The sequence below is a fragment of the Cydia splendana genome, chromosome 2, assembly GCF_910591565.1.
Source record: "Cydia splendana chromosome 2, ilCydSple1.2, whole genome shotgun sequence".
NCBI lineage: Eukaryota > Metazoa > Arthropoda > Insecta > Lepidoptera > Tortricidae > Cydia > Cydia splendana.
The window spans coordinates 29,236,188-29,260,642 of NC_085961.1; the positions used below are offsets into that span (position 1 = coordinate 29,236,188).

General features: G+C 36.5%; 1 protein-coding gene and 1 long non-coding RNA gene across 2 annotated transcripts in view; one reads left to right on the forward strand and one right to left on the reverse strand.

Moving 5' to 3' along the window:
• LOC134806110 (cadherin-87A) overlaps nt 1-24,455 on the forward strand; it is a 484,783-nt gene that overhangs the window by 206,613 nt on the left and 253,715 nt on the right. The window lies entirely within an intron of this gene.
• On the reverse strand, nt 18,405-19,988 carry LOC134799956 (uncharacterized). The gene is made up of 3 exons (XR_010145489.1): nt 19,888-19,988; nt 19,330-19,457; nt 18,405-18,698 (listed from the first exon to the last, which is right to left on the reverse strand). It is a non-coding gene; the product is annotated as an uncharacterized LOC134799956 (long non-coding RNA).

The following is a 24,455-nucleotide window of genomic DNA, read 5'->3' on the forward strand; positions in this document are numbered from 1 at the left end:
ATTCCCGAGCAAGCGAAAGATTCCAAAATTGGAATCATGATAAAATATGAAAAATGGAATCTTGAGCGTTGCACGAGGGTTAAACAAAATTTGCCCCCAAATGAAACACAAAATTTTTCAGCAGATATTTAATGTAAAATATCAAACAAAATCAAATCAAATTCAAATGAATGTTATTTAATATTTATCATCCAAAATCATCATTTAAAAGTCAATTCTAAGAAAACAACTCAAAATTCGCATTTGATTACTTTGCCTCACATGTGAATTACTGATACAAAGTTGCACTTTGCTATCCGTTTTTGAAGTGCAAAGTAAGCCTTTCCGAGCTGGTGTGGTGAAAAGAACTTTATCTATCTCTCCCTTAGGGTCATAGTTATCTATTACTCTGTGTGATATTGATATTGCTGTTATATTTCGGTTTGTTTATACGAGTATACGTATTTATATGTAAGTATGTATGTCTATTTATTTATATATTATGTTTGTTTTATTGTAACTACTACTACTATTTTTGACTAAATGATTTGTTTCCACTACCCAAAGGTTGTTTGGGAGAGATTGCTATTCAGCGATAAGACTGCCTGTTTACTACCTCTATATTTAATCAATTGCTTTCTTCAAGCTGTATATTTGACTAAGGTGTGTCAATAAAGAGTATTCTATCTATCTATCCATCCATATAACATTAAATCTACATTCCTCACTTTCCTGTATTGCATCAAAATATAGAATTAAATAACAATCAAATCAGTTATTACGTAATTAGATCGAAGCTAAAACAAAGGTGTTTGATCGATTATTATAATAACATTAAACTCGATTTTTATTTTTATTTATTTGAACTCGATTGTATACAATCATCGAATCGTGTTGATTTTGCCCTGTGGGCCTAATTCACACCTCGGCGGACAAAACGGTGAGAATTACGTTACGTTCCAGTTTCAAAACCAAACGATTTTATACGAAACTTGACTGGAAACGTAACTTAGTATTAAAGTTAGTTTAATGACTTAAATGTGTAGACAGTTGCCGAAATCTTAGACGTGTTAAATGGACGTTGTTTTATATTAGTTTTGTATAAGTTTAATCGATAATTTAGTAAGACACGAGAGCTACCTGGAAAAAGCATGATTTTGAATTGCATAAAGAAATAAAATACATAATATCGTAAGAAAGATGTTTTACTTTAAGGCAGATTTCATGCATAAGTTTACGCAGCTTGTTGAATTGTTGAAGATGAAACATTTACAAAATACAAGACAGAAAAATGCTAACGGGCAGAGTTTTATTTTGTTGCCAATTTTTTTTCTGTCATATGTCGATAAAATTTCGTGGATAGATATTTGTAGAGTTCCCTATTCTGTGCATTGTAAGCGCCATTTCATATGTCCTATTAAAAATCTTCCTCTGAGTTACGGAAATATACCTATTATATTTTTGTAACTCAACGGAAAATGACATATATTTCAGAGCAAGTTTTGATTTCTTAATAGTTTTGGAGCTCTTCAAAGCAGCCAAAATATTTACAATAAAATTAAAAAAAATGCTCTAGCTTACACGACACATCTGCAAAAACTTTTGTACGGAAAGGTTAGGTAGCAGTGAGTAAAGCCTGACCAGTAATATATGATCATTGTCAAGAGGGCGCTGTTATTCTCATGTATAGGATGACAGTTCAGTACAGTATGAAAAAAATAGTTCCATTGAAACTCCGCAACATGGCGCGTGATCATATATTCCTGGTCAAGCTATAGGTAGGAAGCATCCTTGCTTCAAGAAGTGTATAATTTGGTTTTTAAAATAAAATTTTCTTAATGTATAAATTAAAATTCAACACATTTGAAGGATATTACTTAAGCATCCCAAAATATCAGCGAGTAAAATGTAGATGCAAAACATTGTCAATTTATCGTAGAGAAATCAAAGTCACTTCCCAGTCTTCGATCTTTTTTTCATTCGATCCCAAGCCTCATTTTTTATCTCTTTTCCGCGTACGAAAAAAACTCTGACCTCCAAACGAAGCATTCTTTGCGGCAAACGGTACGAATGCCCTTGTAATGATAAATATTATATTAATGAAAAGAGCTCCCTTATTGCCCCCAAGTCACGCGATCGGATGAAAGGGCCTTTTGAAAAAAGCCTTTTTTACAAAAATTGTACAAAAAGCCATGTATTTTTAACCAAGGACAGTGCTCCTTTCTATACATTTTAAAGTGTGTTAAAAAATTAATATGTTCAAAGTTTTTATGAAAACATTTTAAAAATGGAGGCTACTGTCGCTTTTCGACATGTATTTTCGTTTGTATTAAATAAATGTACTTTATTTATTTTTTCTTTCTTTCACACAAAACTAATTATCGCAAATATAACACACAAATCAAATGCAAATGTAACATAATGATTCCTTATAAAAGTGAGAACATTAGTTTCCGTTTTGGCAATTGTAGTTGTATTTACGTGCGGTATGTTCCGCACTATGTATCTATGTCTACTACCATTTACTTTATCTTTCATATAATTATAGCTTTTGTTCAATTTTAACACAAATCAATGAAATCTATCCACTCGGTGATTTAAAATAAGTTTTATTAAACAGATAAGCAGTAGAAAAAAAAACAAAAGGTACCGCATCGAATTATGACAAATAGATGGACACGCAAATATGATTTGCAAGTCAGCGCGCAGGCGCCGACCACCGCAATAGGCCCGAAAAAAAAAGAAAAAAATGTCTTTGTCGCAAACCGCAAAATGGACCAATGCAAATTAACTCCCTTGCGTGTGAAGAAAGCAAGGTTTACTCGAAATTGAACTTTGTTTGTATTGAAATAGGGACACGGTTTGAGCGAACGATAAGTAAAATTAAATTTGTACTTGTATTTTCATGCAATAATATTGATGCTGTGAATTTAAAACCGTTCCTGAGATTTTAAATGCTATTACCGATACCTAAGGTTTAAAATAATAAAATAGAATGCAAACATAACATTGTACATGCGGATAATTATCACACACTTCATTAAACAAATACTGTTTTGTCACGAGACAAAAACCAATAATTAGGCTCTTTATAATGCCCCGGTTATTATAACAAATATTAGTTATCCATATTGAAATTAGCCGGTGACAGTTCTGTTTTCGGTACCGTTTCTTGTTTTTCTACGAGTCACGAGCTTTTGTTTAAATTTGCATGTTTTTTGCTGTAATATTTAATGCTAGTTCAAAACCACTGGGCTTTTTAGATTTATTGTTTTGAATTGAATACTAATTTAAATTGAATATTTATTGGTTTGTTTGTAAGATGTAACGATATGCATTTTATTATAATAGGTAAATTTTATTACATATATGGTGTACCTACTTAATTTCTAGATATCTTACTAAATAATTCTATAAAAATAATAAGTATCTGTTAGATCTATTTGAGGTATGTTTCATTTTTAACAATAATAATAAATATAGACTCCGAGGGACTAAATATTGTCAACTTACAGTCATCAACATCATTTTGCATCATTATTTTCTGTTTTACGTCATATCTTTGCTTGCGCCTATATTCTTAAACCTTTACACTGTCCCATTCACGTAGTAAGGGGCTCTCAGTGTCATTGTGTCATTGCTAACATATTATATTATATAATATACACAAAATCGTTTATTTACATTTGATTGTTTGTTAGTAATTTTACAAAAAAAAACTTTTTAAGTAAACATTTTTTTTTTTAACACCCCGCGTTTTGGGCAAACAAGGTGATTAAAGCTGATTACTGGGTGCGAGCTTTTGGGTTCGATTCCCGATTATAGACATTTATGGCTGTTGGCCCAATCTTTCGTGTAATAATGAATTATGCTCTTGTTTGTTTTGCTTTTTTGGAAGCCATTTTCTTTATTTTGTAAATTGTTAGAAATTGGTAGGCAAAATGTTATTTTTACCGGCTTGTCTTAAAAATACAGACGTCAATAATTTTCACATTGGTTCTTATTTGTGATGTATATGCCATAATATAATATGATACATAAGTAGAACTACCCAGGATATTATTTCTATAGGTACCAATGACATCTCATAAATACGCTAACAAATGGAAGGCATTATTTACGACGATGGTAAAATAAAGTATTAGCTCTCTTGTTCTTTATATTTAAGAGCTGTGCTCTTGTCGGTGGAGCAATCTCCAATTCGTCCAGTCCTCTGCCAACTGCTCAACCTTTTGGTATGACACGAGCTGAACCTTTTCTTTTATTTGGTTGAAATAATTTATTCTCGGTCTTATGTTTCCTCACGATGTTATGTTTTCCGTCGCCGAAATTGTGAAGTGTAACAATATTATCAAGCATGACAAGAAATTTACATTGTTTCCTGGCAAATGTAGCAGAATCAAACTTACTCGTGAAATTACTGAATCTAAAAATCACATTAGTTAACAATCGAATCTCACGACTTAAATCCATTCAAACATAATCAACATCCAAAAACTACGAGTATAATGAAGATAGTAAACATAAAAATGTTTGTGTTGCTACCATTTTTCGGCTGTTTCTACGAAAACCTATGATTACTAACCATTGCCTTCCGACTAGTAGCAATAAAATTCACCAATAAAACAATAAAAAAACATGGCGGCCTTAAAAAAGATTTTGGCGCCATTTTTTTATCTTTTGTGGAGCAGAGAAGATTAAGTAATAATCTAAAACCAACAGTGGGCGTTAGGAAATTTAGTTTTTTGATAATAAAAACTCTTTGGTGCCCGCTAAATGTTTGGCGTTAAGTTTGTAGATTGTCTTAAGGATGGAGGAGTCGAGGGATTTTAATTTTATTCTGTACAACTTAACTTACAACTTACCTGGTGAGTCATTTAGGACTATTTTAGATGGCGGGTATACATATATTAAGCATAATATAGCTTCTTCGTGGTCGTATAAAACTAAGAAACATAATTATTTCACTAAGAAATACGTACTTAAAAAATAAAAAAGAATTTTATATATTTTGTTTTGTAATTGCTATGATTAGCCCACTGGGTAACATAACTACCATAATACCGGAACAATGCCCTGGATATCGATCTGCTTGCATGTATTTTTTAATAAGAGACATTGAAGTAAATGAATTAAAATTAAAACTTTTTTGACAAAATGCTCAAGTTTTATTGACAGATTTTTGGAGATGGATCCTTTTCCCCAAATTTCGTACATAATAGGTACCAATATATTTTTATTGAACTATTGCAATTGAAATTGCTATATTTTAAAACTAAAAGTATCTATCTGGTCTAACATTTAGAAAATCTTTAATCAGGTCAGTTTCGGCCTGATCACAGGGTTGAAAGGTTTCGGCCATATTGTTTAACAGCTCCAAATCATTTTAGGCGTAAACTGCTTAGGTCGATGTTTTATGTTCTCATCGACAAATTATTTTTGTGTAAATTGGTCATGTTACCTTAGTAGCTTGTAGAATTTCTTCATTTTGTGATGAATATTATAGAAACGTTCTTTATAAAAATAAATAGGAATACTAAACCAAAAATATCACTAAGATTTTTAGCAGTGGTTATTAATATATTATAATAAGTGGTTAAGTGGTTATAATTGAATTCAATTAATATAATTTTTCGCCCGTTCAGGGGTTGTGTGTTATGTATATTTAACACTTCAAGTTCTATCTGCACATTTTCTTAATTAAAATCATGACAGTAATGCAGCAAATATTGTAAGAGTTAAACCAAGAAAAGTCTGCAGCGATTTTGATAGCCCACGCAGTGCAAGTGTTATTATTTTGTCATAATTTCATGTAAGTTTGACGCTTAAAATAACACTTGCATTGCGTGGCCTATCAAAATCGCTGCAGTCTTTTCTTGGTCTAACTCTACTCAATTAATCAAGGAAGTTGATAATTATATCGTCCTTGTTGTAATACTGCATACTTAGCAATGTTTTGCAACAGAAACGTAACCTTTTCTTTAAATCACATCACAATCACACAATACACTTCGCCAGAAGGAAACGGCACTACAGCCTCGATTATAATAAGAACACTCATACCAAAAGGTCATATGTTAAAAGGAAAAGTAATAAAGTCACGCCCTTTTGTAAGAACGGCGGAATATAGCACCTGATCGGCGGATTTGATTGGGATGCGCAAGAGTGGCGCGTCTCCGCTCTGCATAGAGTAAGCTGCATAGAGCAGCAGCAGGCGTGCCGGTTTTGTTTATGGATATATCGCAGTACGATAGATAAAGCCGTTATATAGTTATAACCCTAGGGATATAATTATATGTCGTAACATAGTTATACGAAAGCGATTCATTACTATCTTACTAGGAATATAACTATAATACGTCTTTAGTTTAGTGATATAGTTATATTACTGGATTAAGTTTAGTGAAATAATTGTATATTATATAGTTATATTCCTAGTAAGATATTACTATCTTACTAGGAATATGATTATAATACGTACTATACGGCATATAACTATATCCCTAGGGATATAACTATACCTCCGCCGCACCGCCGCACTACCTACCTACAATTATTTGACTAAACTTAATCCAGTAATATAACTATATCACTAAACTAAAGACGTATTATAGTTATATTCCTAGTAAGATAGTAATGAATCGCTTTCGTATAACTATGTTACGACATATAATTATATCCCTAGGGTTATAACTATATAACGGCTTTATCTATCGTACTGCGACATATACATATCATATGTACATGTCAACAGAATTTACAAGGATTGACTTGACTTATCCTTCTTGACTTGACAGATATCAAAAAGTAACAAGTAACTAAAGATGTAGTGCATATAATTGTTTTCTATCGTATTTTCTCCGAAACGTTCGTATTTGTCTTGCTACTTCAGTTATTTTTTGTACCGAGGCTGACTGAAACAGCAAGACACGTCCCGTTTCCGTCATTGGTTTCCGTGAAAAAACGATGGAAAATAATTATGCGCTACATCTGTAACACTGCAAAAACGACTTGGGTTTCACAAAAAAAAACCTACCAATTCATTTTAAGTGACAATTTACCAATAAGATTTACCTACTTTTTTATTTACAAATACAAAACAAAGAAAAGAAAACAAAGTTTTTTTGCCGAAAACGACATTCAATAACATTTTTTCCTTTTTATAACCTCAGAAAAGCGTGGTAAAAGTTTGTGTATGACTCTCTGCGCTCATAATCTCTGGCGCATCCAATCAGGTTTGATTTATGGCGGTCCGGATGTTTGTTTAATCGATTACTTGTCGGTAGCGCCTTAACTGGGAGAGACGCGCCTTAAGTGTTGGGAGGAAATTGAGCCGTGGCTATAATGGTGTTGTTATCGAGTGTAGCTTATTGGTTTTGGCTTTAGTTCAGTAGGTGTCCGTCAGCAGCAGAAGTTGCTATGCGGGCCAGGTGTCCAATTTGATCTTGAAGCGACTTAATTGTTAAGAGAATAAGAGCACGTCAAGGTAATTTTGAACACCTCGCCCGCTTAGCAACTTCTGCTGCTGACTGTACAAAGTTGAGGTATCCGCGGTTTTTTGGGTACCATTTAGTCAGTTGCGGATTGTATACAGAAGAAGCTCTTAGTACATTTTTGACTTACTAAAATTTAAAAAAAATAAACGTGAAAGTTATCCCTTTTCCATAAATACACCCCGCCCGCCTTCGCACGGGTTACACAAAACCGTAACAGATTATACACCTAAACCTTCCTCAAGAATCACTCTAATGATAGATGAAAACCGTATGAAAATTCGTTCAGTAGTTTTTGAGTTTATCGCGAAAATACATACACACAGAGACGCGGCGGGGACTTTGTTTTATTACGTGTAGTGATTCCAGTTCGTTGGGATTTAATTTTCGAAACGCGGATGAAGTCGCGTGCAGAATCTATATTGGTACCTACTTAGGTACGCTGTAGGTACTAGTATAAGAAGAAGGAAGAAGGGTAAATTAAAGAAGGCAATTTCAAGTCTACAGAATGTGATGGTATGGAACAGACAGGTAGCTTATTGGAACCAAACGGACCCACAGACAGACGAAACCACGGCAGTTAAACTTCTAGTAACATATGTTCGAAGAGTCACACAATTTCCATATACCTACAGATACTTACATGTAGGGTCAAGTCCACAGAGTGTGACGGTGGTTTATGGGAACAAGACGGACGGACAGACGGGCAGGTGGCGCGGTTCCCACGATACGGCCAATTACTGCGTGTGTACTTGCGCGCGCGCAGGGTCAGAGGTTTCTTTTTGGGCAAAAGGAGAAATTGCCAGAAAAAAGTTATTCCAACAAACTTTGCTTTTGACGATTCTTTGCTAGATTCGTTGCCAGTAGAAAACGTAGAAGTTTTATATACCTACCTACGAAACTTCTACTCGCTCTATTTTGTATGTATTAGGTACAATTGTTAATATCAAGAAAAACTACTTAACTAGTAGGTATATGTACAGTAGGTACTATATAAGTAGGTACATAGATATGTGTTACTTTGCCAAGCCAATTTATATGTTATTATAGCGTGTCGTTTTAAATTGAGAGCGTCACTTCGATTGTATGGGAGCGACTTTTTCGGCAACGGGTTCGTGTGACCCTTAAGTTAACGTCCAACTTTAGAGACAATTTTTAGAGCGACAGTGTGCCATACCGTTTATATGCTAATACACCGTCACGCTATGTGCACGTATTGGGGGTAACCCATATAACCATTCCAGTCGCAGAATCACAAAGTGGTAACTAAATGTCAGATGTGTCGTAACAGAGTCCACACAATGTGTCTAGAATTGTTTCGAAACAAAGTGTCGTCGCCGTGTCTACACTTTTCCGTAACAAGGTGTCGACACATTTGTGTGCACTTTGCGTGCGGTTTGCGACTAAATCTGACAGCAAATTTGTGACAGCAAATGTCAATATAAAATACCTCTTGAAAACCAAGGTTTGTCAAACTACTATTAGTGTCTCGTGTACTCGTAATTCTAGTAAGTCATCATGGGCAATGCAAATGATAATAATCGACCGAAACCATATAAACACCCAACACCCGTCAACCTTTTACAGAAAAGTTTTTAAAGAAATTCAATAAGCTACTCTTAGGTCAGGCAACGAATGCTCCAAAAGTTGTAGAGGGAAATGCTCGGAACACAATTTTTGACTCCGTAACTCGGTTTGACAAGTTAGGAGGTGAACATATCAAAAGTCCCCGGCCGTAGCCCTTGAGCGGGGGAGAGAGAGGGGGCTTTGAAGGTCCCATTTTCCCGTTTTTCGATTATATCTCGGAAACTATGCATCTCAGCGACATGGCCACTTATACAAAATGAAAGTTAATTTAATTTGTTACAAGTTTATTCCGTCAATTTTTTCGATATGTTGAATAGTTTTTGAGATATCCGCTCTTGAAAGTTTATTTAGGGCTCTCAATTTTATCTTGATATATCTATATCAGTGAAGGTGCTAGGCCGTGTTTGGTATCGTTTTCGTATAAATCTGGGGTGCTGAATCCATTTAAGATATCACATTGACACCATTCCACAAAATAAAAATAAATCTTTTTAGGGTGCCGTACCTCAAAAGGAAAAAACGGAACCCTTATAGGATCACTCGTGCGTCTGTATGTATGTCCGTCTCTCTCTCTCCTCAGCATTATTATTCCCATCTGATTGTGGGGTCTGCTTTTCTGGTCTTTTCTCTCCACTTCGCGCGATCGGACGTGTCGTCTACTGAAACGTCGCAGGCCCTCATGTCTTTTGCTATGGTGTCTGCCCATCTCATAAGTTTAAAAGAAAGTATTTTAATAAGTTTATATGTTTTTACTTCGGAATGGTGTCAATGTGATACCTTAACTAAATTTGGTACTGCGAATTTATACGAAAACGATACCAAACATGGCCTCGTAGCTTTACTGTTGTAGAAGTCAAAATAAAATTGAGAGCCCTAAATTCTTATTACTTGGCCAAACTTGTGTAGAAGGAAAAGGTAAAATAAAAGTCTTCGGCAGGAATATAAGACACAAATATATATTTTTTTTGCGTTACTATTTCATTCATCAAGTATATACATACCTTGATTATACTATTCTAGTGAGATCCTCATAGATAAACAAAAACATTTACTTAAAAAATTACAAGGTCGAAATGTCACGGAACTTGTGAGAGTAATATGTCAAAAATATAAACTTTTATGACAAAAAAAATCTGGACACAATTTAAGAATCACCCAATTGCGTCGAGGAATCATCTGTATTTTTGCTTGTTTCATTACCTCCTCGCTTCTTTTTTGTCCTTTGTATTCTGTAGCAATTTGTTAGATCTGAAAATAAAGATAACTTGCGTCGTCACGGATGTCGATTTATAGGTTTTAGGGAGTGCAGAATTCGAAAACGATGATCATTTTATAATCCAAGATGGCGGCTACGTATTTTGTCATAAAAGTGGAATCCAAAATAGTCATCATTTTCGAAATCTGCGCCCCCTAAAACCTATAAAACGACATCCATGACGACTTTTATGACATAGTGCATGGCCGCCATCTTGGAATCCAAAATAGTCATCATTTTCGAAATCTGCGCCCCCTAAAACCTATAAAACGATATCCATGACGACTTTTATGACATAGTGCATTGCCGCCATTTTTAAATTGAAAATGTTATCATTTTCGAAATCTGCGCCCCCCAAAACCTATAAAACGACACCCATGACGACTTTTATGACATAGTGCATGGCCGCCATTTTGGATTCCAAAATAGTCATCATTTTCGAAATCTGCGCCCCCTAAAACCTATAAAACGATATCCATGACGACTTTTATGACATAGTGCATTGCCGCCATTTTTAAATTGAAAATGTTATCATTTTCGAAATCTGCGCCCCCCAAAACCTATAAAACGACACCCATGACGACTTTTATGACACAGTGCATGGCCGCCATTTCGGATTCCAAAATGGTCATTATTTTCGAAATCGGCACTCCCTAAAACATATATATCGACACCCATCTCGACTTTTATGACAAAGTGTTTTGCTACCATCTGCATGCAAGACATTTCTATTATTTTTACGTACAAAAATGGCCCCCTGTCAACTTTCAATCGAGATTTAATCGATAATTTATTCGATTAATATTCAGATTAATTCAATTTCAATCTATGTTAGGTCGACTAAACTAATCGCGATTAAAATTTGAGAATTAACTTTTTTTATTGCATTAATTAGTCGAATAAACAGTTAATCGATTAATGCCCATCTCTGACCACGGCATTTTTACACTTTGAGAATATCTGAAAACAAATCAACACAAGGAGCCATTTTGCAAATCCAGTAACATACCAGTAACTTTGTTATTACTTTTGACAGCGCGTGTCATGTGTCAACACAGAGTCGACACAAAGTCGAAACATTGCAACTACTTTGTGACTGCAATATTTCTCAGCCTTAAACCATATTTATACATCATAATTAACAAGTTTCGTAGTATGTAAAGCGTTATTTCTGTTATTTAAGTATAGTATACGCATCGAAGTACTAAAAATGCTTCAAATAATATAGTTATGAACACAGGCACTGAGAAGTAAACAATTTCATTTCCGGCTAAACTAAAACAATGTGGTGGCGCGTTGATTATATTACACTTAGTTTATCAAATCACTCGAGCAGTTTAATTCCCCATAATAATTTAAGTCATATTGTAATATAAATGCAAACAATATATAATTACGTCTTGTAATCCGTTTAAGTGATGGCGTATTAATGTCACTTATTTTTATTTAAGTATTTTTCCATCTGACAGTTTCCATTTGACAGGAACAAAATGAACGAATGAACGAATGATTTTGGCATAAAGTAGTCGCAAACCCGAAACAATGTGTGCACACGGCGACCACACTTTATGTCACTTTGTGTCATGTGTCGACCCTTCCCCATTTCTGGTAACTGTGTCGACACGGCGACGACTCTGCGACTGGAATTGTGACCGAAACAGACGGTGTCGACACAAGATGTGTCAACACCGCGTCGTAACGGCGACTGGAAATGGTTGTATGGGAAGTTCCATTACATATTCCTCAATTATAAAACGATATGATCTTCGTTATAGCATCATTTTAAACTTACAGGGGCAGTACAGTCAGAAGCAGAAGTTTCTAAGCGGGCGTGGTGTTCAAAATGATCTTGACGCGGCTTTATTATTAAGAGAATAATAGCGTGTCAAGGTAATTTTGAACACCTCACCCGCTTAGCAGCTTCTGCTGCTGACTATGTACATGGAAGCCAATAGAAACTTATAAATATAAGTGTACCTAACATATGTAGTCACTGTAGTGCATGATTAATTTCCATCGTATTTTTACGGAAACGTACGAACGTGTCTTGCTATTTCAGTCAGTCTCGGTACAAAAAGTACTGAGGTTGACTGAAGTAGCATGACAAATACGAACGTTTCCGAGAAAAGTACGATGGAAAACAATTATGCACTACAACTTTCATCCGAACGATTTTAGATACACTCAAGAACAATGAAAACTGGTTACGCTGTAGCATTTACACCTCTTGACCCATTTTCTCTACTCTTGCACGTATCATTAGATTCAGTCTGTTATTGGGTGACCGGACAGACAGACAGACAAAAACGCCGCACGTGTGCTCTCAGGTGCGACACGTGGGCCAACGGCTGCGCCATATGCCACGGTGAAATTGGTTTGGAAATCCGTATTTACAGAATGAGAAGATTCCGCCACCACCAAAACTTTGAAAAGTACCTAGGTAAGTATGTTCTTATTTAGGGGGTTGGGGCATTTATTTTGGTGTCTATGATTTTTAGTAAATCAGATAAACGGAGCGACTTTGACCGATTTTGGCTAAAGTCTGCTTAACTTTGCACCAGTTTGAACACTTTGAACAGACCGCGATATAATTTCATTGTTTTTATCTTTAATTCCGACGTTTCAGCTGAGTTGCACCATTTTTGAGTAGCACCAGTTTTGCCAGCTTGACTTTGCACAGGACAAAATGAGTGAGTCATTTTAATCGTTATATAATTTCACAGAAATTTGACATTGTCACATCTTGTCATTACAGAAGCCATGCACGGTTAGTTTGGTCCGACTGTACATAAAAGCGGCCATAGAGAAATTTGTAGAAATGCTAGTATTTTTTTTGGAAAAAACAACATTTTTAGGTATATTTTGTATACTTATTATACTTGGGAATTCGTAGTTTGAATTAGACTTTTCCAGTCTGGAATAGCTCCACGAATTATGATAAAATTTCAAGAAAACTACTCGTGTAAGTATAAACTATACTCTGTGTTTATTGTGTTCGGTTAAACTTATGTATTTATTTATTTAATCCTTTAGGAAACCAACAGGCAAATACAACACACATAGGTATTAAAATCAGAGTACCGTAGACCGGGGTGACTTTGGAAAATTTGGGGTTACTTTGATAGATTTAAAACGGCCATAGAATTTAATATATATTATGGCTTAAAAACTAGAATTTTAAAGTCGCCCCTGCATTTGAAAGTCACCCCGGTCAATGGTACACATTCACAAGCCGCACAGTTTCCACTAATTAATTAATTAATATATATAATAATCTCTGCTGCTCAGAGTAAACACTTAATTAAACTTATTTGAAGACCCTATGAAGTGTTTATTTCTAGAATCCAGCCCCTTTTATATGGCTAAAGACGATAAATAATTATTTTAGCGCGTTCACGCTTGGGTGGATAGTGGCCATAAGTATTGTAGTGTTGTCGATAAGTATTATATTTAATTCAAGCGTGAACGAATACAGGCCGCGTAGCCAACATGCCAATCGCTTACGCTCCGTAGCGATCGAAACGCAACTGTCGCTGTCGCACTCATATAGAAGAGTGATAGAGAGACACAAAGCGTTTCGTTGTCGAAGCGATAGCGATTGTCACCTTGGCTAGGCCGGCTGTATAGATAACTCTTTAAATCCATTTTCCCTTCTTATATAGCCTGACAACAGTTTATTTAACCCTGAGATAGTGTCGCTGCAAACAGCTTACGTATGGCAATAATGTGCGTACGTCATGTATAGTCGGGGTAGTGGGCATTGGCTTCATGTTGATACTCGTATAATGTCAGAAACATTGCTTACAGAGAATTCGGTTCTTTCAATTTACCTATTCGTCAAAATCTGATTTTGAATATTCAATATTATTATATTCTTCGTTTTCTTACTCTGACGAAGTCTGATTTTCATCAGATGTTGTGTCGCTTTCAGGACCACCAACCTCGATTATAAAACATTCAGTCTCCAATTCGATTATAGGATTTTTATCGTCGATCTACCTTAAATGAAATATTAAAGTTCAAACCTAACAACTAACCAGTTCAATAAAACCGCACTATAAAATGTCAATACCGGTCATGTCATCAACCAACTTTAAAACATTGTTTATTGGAATGCTATGTAATCCTTCGTCTTTTTTTAAGCTGTAAGTATTTGATTGCATTCACTACAATTTTTTTCGCATCTTTGGTAATTTTTTTTGGAATTTTTGTTATAAAACCGTTTATATTTGAATATATTCGTAGATATTTTCCGTTTGTTTACATCGGTGACATTCGATGACATCCAACGCTCGTTGTCAAAGAGTACTTGTTGCCAGTAAAAGAAATTAGTACCATTGAAAATCCGCAAAATGGCGAGGGTCAAATAAACTGTTGCCAGGCTTTACATCTCTAAACCTAAGAGTTTCCTATGAATACTGAAAAAAAATCATGTACTTATGTATTTACATTTTCGCCATTTTCCTCAAAGTATTGCGATAAAACCTATTAAACTATACCTTACATATAGCCAAAAGACCGGGTTGAACAATATGTCACCCATCCTGAGTCAGCAAGTCACAAGGTCGGACACGTTCACTGCGATGCACCGCGCGATATGGCAAGAGGGTGGAATGGGGTTACTCTTGTATCACTCGACTTAAGATGGTGGTACTAGTGCTCGACATTCTAATGCCCAATAGATGACACCCTGCTGTCACCTCTATTGACAAAGACATAAGTTTCAAGAAGACATGTACTGGGACCGCGTCGAGCATCAGTACCACCATCTTATAGTCCGACAAGAAATTGTAGAAAATTATTAAGGGCTCTACTGCCTGCATACTGACTGCATTAAATTTTGTAGTTCCATTTTATTTTATTTCTACTATTTTATATGTACTACTTATATCTGTAGTAGGTGTTGTACATAGGTAGACATTGTAGACATTTAATTCCTATCCAAAACTTTAAGTCATTGTCATCAATGTCATCATATCATAATTTTGATCATTGTCAATTATGACAGACTGCTCGTGATTTCGTCTGCGTGTAATGATAAGTCCTTTCCTTTCCCAGGCCTCAAACTTTCTCCATACCATATTTCATCTAAATCGGTTCAGTGGGTTAAGCGTGATAGGAAAATTTTGGATAAGAACAGCGCACAACCGGGTGTTATGGAGATCCTTGCCTATGATCAGCGACCGCCTTCGGTTAATCTGACTTTGAACTTAATTAAACAGTAGCCATGAGTAGTTTGCGAATGAAAGATTCAAATGAAGTACTTCACTTGATGTCACTCTTTCATTCACTAGTTCAGCTCGGATTCATTTAGTTATTTACTTCAGCAGTTCAGTTTAAAAACCTTTTCATTTACTTGCTCATTCGCTTAGAGACTGACAAGGACACCATGTTAAACCCTCGATTCATAAATTAATTTATTTGATTGATTCAATATATCAGCGAATGAGAGAAATGAAACCAATACTTTTGATATAGATGGATCTGTTGATCTACTGAACTAAACTGCACTAGTGAACTAAAAGAGTGAAGTACTTCACAGCGTATAGTACGAAAGATGCATAATTATCAATCTTTTCTTTTCAGTGACACATTTTGCGCATATCTAAACAGACTGGAATATGCCCCCAAACAACATGGGGTGCAATGATAGGTAATGTCAGTTAGATTACGACCCCTCGGGTCATTTTAATTAGCCTAACCGACTCCACAGCCGGTCCGGGGGTCAGTGCTATATGGTAAACATGGCGTAAGGTCTGTGGGGTAACAGAAACATAGTTTATTTTACTCAGGGCAAGAGCAACAGTATGAGGATTCCCTACAAGAGGAAAGAGAAGAGTCGTGGAATGTATTGGGCCCCATATATTCCACGACTCTTCTCTTTCCGCACAAACTCTATCTTTGACGTCGATTGTACCTTGCCATCTGTCATACCGATACATTTTTTCTTGTCGTTTAGCGTTTGTCAATGTACAGTCACCTGCAATAATATGTTAGGTACTCTTCGAAGGCCGCAAAAATATGTGACACGTTCTTATACTCAGCTCTACAAATAAGAACGTGTCAGATATTTTTGCGGCCTTCGTTGTGTAACATAATTATTGCAGGTGACTGTACGATTATCATCATCCAAGGCTTGAAGAATAAAATAAAATACTTACCTATAAAATGCGTTATCTCGCGACTAGTAGTATAAGTATCTGCGTGACGACTACCTTCCCTTACATCAAAATGTCGTGTCGAAAACCCGGGATCCGAGCCCGCTAAACGGCCGCCCTAATCACAATCTCGGCGAATCCGAAACATTATACATCCCCTAATCTTCTACCTGCCTTTTTCACCCGCTTTTTACGGTCTGACCGCTATTATTTTGTCGTAAAATATTTATAGCAATAAAATTGTGATTGGAAGTCGACGCCGGTGAAGCTAAATAAAAAGGGAATGACATTTGACAGGTCGGGACGTATGACCTGACCCGGTTATTACCTCTAAGTTCTTTTAGTGCGCATTTCTAAATTTTAGTGTGTGGATCTGTTAGTGCGTAAGGTGGTGGTACTATTATATTGACAATGACTTAAGTTACAGTACCACCACCTCACTTAACCCCTGGAGCGCCCCAGAATTACCGTAGTATGGAACTCCTATACTAGTTACCAGCACACGTGTCTGTTTAGGGCGCTCCACGGGTTAAATCTAAATCGTTTCAAAGTGATGCAATGATAGCCTAAGCCTAGACGCACTCTACATGCATACACTCAAAATACATAATATCGACAATCCTGTTACCGGTTTTTTTGGCAACTTCCACCTTTCATAAACTTAATAGTTTTATCGTCGCCAAAGGGGTGGCAAAGGGTTGACACGTCGCGCGAGAAGTGACAAATGTCGCGTCATTATTATCATTATTTAGCGATCAACTGATCCATGATCCTCGATACGGTTTGTGTGTTGACACCTTTTTTGACCTCGTTAGGGATGGTTTAGAAGGAATTTGGGTTAAAGCGTGTTTTAAATGATTGAACCGTTACGTAAGTGGGTGAATCAACTTTTTTGTCACTGTCGCATGGGTCACTCTTGAAACAATGGTTTCCTGATATTTAAAATAACCAAACATATACTTACATTTCTTCTAACAAATTTTGTCAATGTTGTCGCCCTGGGAGACTGGACAGAATAACAACAAAACAAAGTTGATCCAACCAAGTTTATAAAAGTTATCATTTGAACTTACCTATATATACAATACTTTTATAAGCCTATAAGGAACCATGTACTTATTGTAAGAAGACCTCATTAGCAGGCATCTATATTTATCTACTAGGGTGGAGTAGGTAAATCTGCTTCTACATTTACCAATTACCAAAGTAGAGTGAGATACTTAAGTGAAAAAGTATAATTTTTGGTAGTTCCTTCTAGTATGTACTTACAAACTATTACCTATCTTAGGTTAGGAAGGTTAGCTGGAAGAGATCCGATATAGAGATAAGTTCGCTTTTGTACCTTTATTTCTGTAAATTTTATGTAAATCTGTGTTGTGTACAATAAAGTGATTACTTCTACTACTACTTATCTTATTAATCCTATTAAAACAAATTGATATATTTTATAGTTAAGGTTTTGAATTAGTAGGTAAGGTGGTATAAGGTTGAATACTAGGTATTATAAAAACCGGACAAGTGCGAGTCGGACTCGCCCACCGAGGGTTCCGTACTTTTTAGTATTTGTTGTTATAGCGGCAACATTCATGGCTATCACGGTTCATGAGATACAGCCTGGTGACAGACAGACAGACGGACGGACGGACGGACAGCGGAGTCTTAGTAATAGGGTCCCGTTTTTACCCTTTGGGTACGGAACCCTAAAAATACCCAATACGCGTGGAAGTAAATATAATGCAACTGCTTAAAAGTGACATCTAGTGATTGAATGGTAAACTGTGCTAAATAGCGCCATCTATCGCTGACTCCCTAAATTATTTAGGAAAGTAGTTTTCTACTTACACACGCCAGTTCGCTGTTAGGCTCGCTTGAGTACATTAAAAATAACGCCTCATCATCCCGCTAGATGGCATAAAAATAAAAACAAGCTAATTCCTATTAACGTTTTATTAAAATGCAAAACGTATAAATACAAAATTGTAATCATTCTATCATTCAGTCTCACGTAGGCAGATATTATCTAATTGGAACATTATATTAATCTTTCACTGACACTTATAACTGAGCATAGATGGACCTTAAAGTCTTTTGAATAAGGTTGAAAATGGTCAGTTAACAGTGTAAGGTGGTACTACAACTAGGTAGGTTAGTATGAGAGACCCTTTTCTTCCATTTCGTCTCGAACCGCTTGAGGGTTGGGCCAGAAGAGCATAAGTAGCGTTGAGCCTAGAACAATAGTTTGCTATTTAGAATTGATAGTATTAATTTAACATCAATATCACATTAAATCAGCGATATTTGATTACATATAGGTAAAACTTTAAACTCTCGCGTTTTGTACACATATTTAATTACACAAACGGGTCTACCGCGATATAATTTAATTGTTTTTACCTTAAATTCCGACTTTTCAGCTGAGTTGCACCAGTCTTTCCGTGACCACAGCTGAGTTGGTGCAACTCAGCTGAAACGTCGGAATTTAAGGTAAAAACAATGACATTATAACGCGGTAGACAGTAGACCCGTTTGTGTAATTAAATATGTGTACTTACATATAGGTAGTAGTAGTAGCTAATACCTGCCAACCTAATATGATTTTACTGATAATTATGTAAATCTATGTTTTTTTTCTCACAGTCCTAACCGTACCTACCTAAGGTTCTTATATTGAAAAGCTACGTTACTATACCTATACCTACTTATAGCTGGTGAAATTGCTTCATAAAATAAATTAATCTTGATCTTCCACTGTAAGTAGGTAATAGTTATTTTCCCTTTGTATGTTCTATTTTACTTTTACTGCTCTATACCTGCCTGCTTTTTATTAAGTTCTACTAGTTCTGCGAATGGCACTTACCAGCACTAAAAGCCCCCATAGCAGTGAAAGCTAGCTCGCAGTGCGTGTGCAGTGTGGCTCCCAGCAAGTAGGCCCCCACGGCGGCGCCCAATCGCCCCACCATGTACATCACGCACATAGCCATAGCTCTGTAACAATAAGATTATGATTAATTATATAACGTCCGTCTAAGCTAACTCTGCAGCGACATGAATAGAATAGAGGTGAAACAGAGTGAGGCAATGTCAAATTGTCATAAGTACCTATTTTTCTTCATGAAACTTGACATTGCGACACTTTGTCATTGAAAATGCTATGCATAGCTAGCTTGGTTATATGATCTGTGGCTTGGTCTAACCATGCTATCTAGTTTCACGAGTCCAAAGTTAGCCATCTAGTGAAAATTTGACCGCTATTAGATAAGGTCTCACCTACTTACTACACTCTTTGATGAGTAGGCCGGTAGCAGCGCCCCCCTCGCAGTATATAGGCCGCCGCTATGGCCTTAAGAGCGACTTCTAGTTTCACGGGGCCAAGATTCGCCATCTACCGAATAATTTGACCATAATTAGGTCTCACCTTAGCGAAGTAGGGAACACGTGAACAGCTATGGCGGCCAATATGGATGCCGCGCAGCCTGCGCATAATGCTATGATGAGTAGATCGGTAGCAGCGCCCCCCTCGCGGCATATAGGCCGCTGCTATGGCCTTAAGAGCAACATCTAGTTTCACAGCTCCGAAGTTAAGCGCCATCTGGAGAATAATTTGCCGACTATTCTTACCTTAGCGATGTAGGGAATACGTCAACAGCTATGGCGGCTAATATGGATGCCGCGCAGCCTGCGCATAATGCTAGGATGAGTACGATGGAAAACAATTATGCACTACAACTTTCATCCGAACGATTTTAGATACACTCAAGAACAATGAAAACTGGTTACGCTGTAGCATTTACACCTCTTGACCCATTTTCTCTACTCTTGCACGTATCATTAGATTCAGTCTGTTATTGGGTGACCGGACAGACAGACAGACAAAAACGCCGCACGTGTGCTCTCAGGTGCGACACGTGGGCCAACGGCTGCGCCATATGCCACGGTGAAATTGGTTTGGAAATCCGTATTTACAGAATGAGAAGATTCCGCCACCACCAAAACTTTGAAAAGTACCTAGGTAAGTATGTTCTTATTTAGGGGGTTGGGGCATTTATTTTGGTGTCTATGATTTTTAGTAAATCAGATAAACGGAGCGACTTTGACCGATTTTGGCTAAAGTCTGCTTAACTTTGCACCAGTTTGAACACTTTGAACAGACCGCGATATAATTTCATTGTTTTTATCTTTAATTCCGACGTTTCAGCTGAGTTGCACCATTTTTGAGTAGCACCAGTTTTGCCAGCTTGACTTTGCACAGGACAAAATGAGTGAGTCATTTTAATCGTTATATAATTTCACAGAAATTTGACATTGTCACATCTTGTCATTACAGAAGCCATGCACGGTTAGTTTGGTCCGACTGTACATAAAAGCGGCCATAGAGAAATTTGTAGAAATGCTAGTATTTTTTTTGGAAAAAACAACATTTTTAGGTATATTTTGTATACTTATTATACTTGGGAATTCGTAGTTTGAATTAGACTTTTCCAGTCTGGAATAGCTCCACGAATTATGATAAAATTTCAAGAAAACTACTCGTGTAAGTATAAACTATACTCTGTGTTTATTGTGTTCGGTTAAACTTATGTATTTATTTATTTAATCCTTTAGGAAACCAACAGGCAAATACAACACACATAGGTATTAAAATCAGAGTACCGTAGACCGGGGTGACTTTGGAAAATTTGGGGTTACTTTGATAGATTTAAAACGGCCATAGAATTTAATATATATTATGGCTTAAAAACTAGAATTTTAAAGTCGCCCCTGCATTTGAAAGTCACCCCGGTCAATGGTACACATTCACAAGCCGCACAGTTTCCACTAATTAATTAATTAATATATATAATAATCTCTGCTGCTCAGAGTAAACACTTAATTAAACTTATTTGAAGACCCTATGAAGTGTTTATTTCTAGAATCCAGCCCCTTTTATATGGCTAAAGACGATAAATAATTATTTTAGCGCGTTCACGCTTGGGTGGATAGTGGCCATAAGTATTGTAGTGTTGTCGATAAGTATTATATTTAATTCAAGCGTGAACGAATACAGGCCGCGTAGCCAACATGCCAATCGCTTACGCTCCGTAGCGATCGAAACGCAACTGTCGCTGTCGCACTCATATAGAAGAGTGATAGAGAGACACAAAGCGTTTCGTTGTCGAAGCGATAGCGATTGTCACCTTGGCTAGGCCGGCTGTATAGATAACTCTTTAAATCCATTTTCCCTTCTTATATAGCCTGACAACAGTTTATTTAACCCTGAGATAGTGTCGCTGCAAACAGCTTACGTATGGCAATAATGTGCGTACGTCATGTATAGTCGGGGTAGTGGGCATTGGCTTCATGTTGATACTCGTATAATGTCAGAAACATTGCTTACAGAGAATTCGGTTCTTTCAATTTACCTATTCGTCAAAATCTGATTTTGAATATTCAATATTATTATATTCTTCGTTTTCTTACTCTGACGAAGTCTGATTTTCATCAGATGTTGTGTCGCTTTCAGGACCACCAACCTCGATTATAAAACATTCAGTCTCCAATTCGATTATAGGATTTTTATCGTCGATCTACCTTAAATGAAATATTAAAGTTCAAACCTAACAACTAACCAGTTCAATAAAACCGCACTATAAAATGTCAATACCGGTCATGTCATCAACCAACTTTAAAACATTGTTTATTGGAATGCTATGTAATCCTTCGTCTTTTTTTAAGCTGTAAGTATTTGATTGCATTCACTACAATTTTTTTCGCATCTTTGGTAATTTTTTTTGGAATTTTTGTTATAAAACCGTTTATATTTGAATATATTCGTAGATATTTTCCGTTTGTTTACATCGGTGACATTCGATGACATCCAACGCTCGTTGTCAAAGAGTACTTGTTGCCAGTAAAAGAAATTAGTACCATTGAAAATCCGCAAAATGGCGAGGGTCAAATAAACTGTTGCCAGGCTTTACATCTCTAAACCTAAGAGTTTCCTATGAATACTGAAAAAAAATCATGTACTTATGTATTTACATTTTCGCCATTTTCCTCAAAGTATTGCGATAAAACCTATTAAACTATACCTTACATATAGCCAAAAGACCGGGTTGAACAATATGTCACCCATCCTGAGTCAGCAAGTCACAAGGTCGGACACGTTCACTGCGATGCACCGCGCGATATGGCAAGAGGGTGGAATGGGGTTACTCTTGTATCACTCGACTTAAGATGGTGGTACTAGTGCTCGACATTCTAATGCCCAATAGATGACACCCTGCTGTCACCTCTATTGACAAAGACATAAGTTTCAAGAAGACATGTACTGGGACCGCGTCGAGCATCAGTACCACCATCTTATAGTCCGACAAGAAATTGTAGAAAATTATTAAGGGCTCTACTGCCTGCATACTGACTGCATTAAATTTTGTAGTTCCATTTTATTTTATTTCTACTATTTTATATGTACTACTTATATCTGTAGTAGGTGTTGTACATAGGTAGACATTGTAGACATTTAATTCCTATCCAAAACTTTAAGTCATTGTCATCAATGTCATCATATCATAATTTTGATCATTGTCAATTATGACAGACTGCTCGTGATTTCGTCTGCGTGTAATGATAAGTCCTTTCCTTTCCCAGGCCTCAAACTTTCTCCATACCATATTTCATCTAAATCGGTTCAGTGGGTTAAGCGTGATAGGAAAATTTTGGATAAGAACAGCGCACAACCGGGTGTTATGGAGATCCTTGCCTATGATCAGCGACCGCCTTCGGTTAATCTGACTTTGAACTTAATTAAACAGTAGCCATGAGTAGTTTGCGAATGAAAGATTCAAATGAAGTACTTCACTTGATGTCACTCTTTCATTCACTAGTTCAGCTCGGATTCATTTAGTTATTTACTTCAGCAGTTCAGTTTAAAAACCTTTTCATTTACTTGCTCATTCGCTTAGAGACTGACAAGGACACCATGTTAAACCCTCGATTCATAAATTAATTTATTTGATTGATTCAATATATCAGCGAATGAGAGAAATGAAACCAATACTTTTGATATAGATGGATCTGTTGATCTACTGAACTAAACTGCACTAGTGAACTAAAAGAGTGAAGTACTTCACAGCGTATAGTACGAAAGATGCATAATTATCAATCTTTTCTTTTCAGTGACACATTTTGCGCATATCTAAACAGACTGGAATATGCCCCCAAACAACATGGGGTGCAATGATAGGTAATGTCAGTTAGATTACGACCCCTCGGGTCATTTTAATTAGCCTAACCGACTCCACAGCCGGTCCGGGGGTCAGTGCTATATGGTAAACATGGCGTAAGGTCTGTGGGGTAACAGAAACATAGTTTATTTTACTCAGGGCAAGAGCAACAGTATGAGGATTCCCTACAAGAGGAAAGAGAAGAGTCGTGGAATGTATTGGGCCCCATATATTCCACGACTCTTCTCTTTCCGCACAAACTCTATCTTTGACGTCGATTGTACCTTGCCATCTGTCATACCGATACATTTTTTCTTGTCGTTTAGCGTTTGTCAATGTACAGTCACCTGCAATAATATGTTAGGTACTCTTCGAAGGCCGCAAAAATATGTGACACGTTCTTATACTCAGCTCTACAAATAAGAACGTGTCAGATATTTTTGCGGCCTTCGTTGTGTAACATAATTATTGCAGGTGACTGTACGATTATCATCATCCAAGGCTTGAAGAATAAAATAAAATACTTACCTATAAAATGCGTTATCTCGCGACTAGTAGTATAAGTATCTGCGTGACGACTACCTTCCCTTACATCAAAATGTCGTGTCGAAAACCCGGGATCCGAGCCCGCTAAACGGCCGCCCTAATCACAATCTCGGCGAATCCGAAACATTATACATCCCCTAATCTTCTACCTGCCTTTTTCACCCGCTTTTTACGGTCTGACCGCTATTATTTTGTCGTAAAATATTTATAGCAATAAAATTGTGATTGGAAGTCG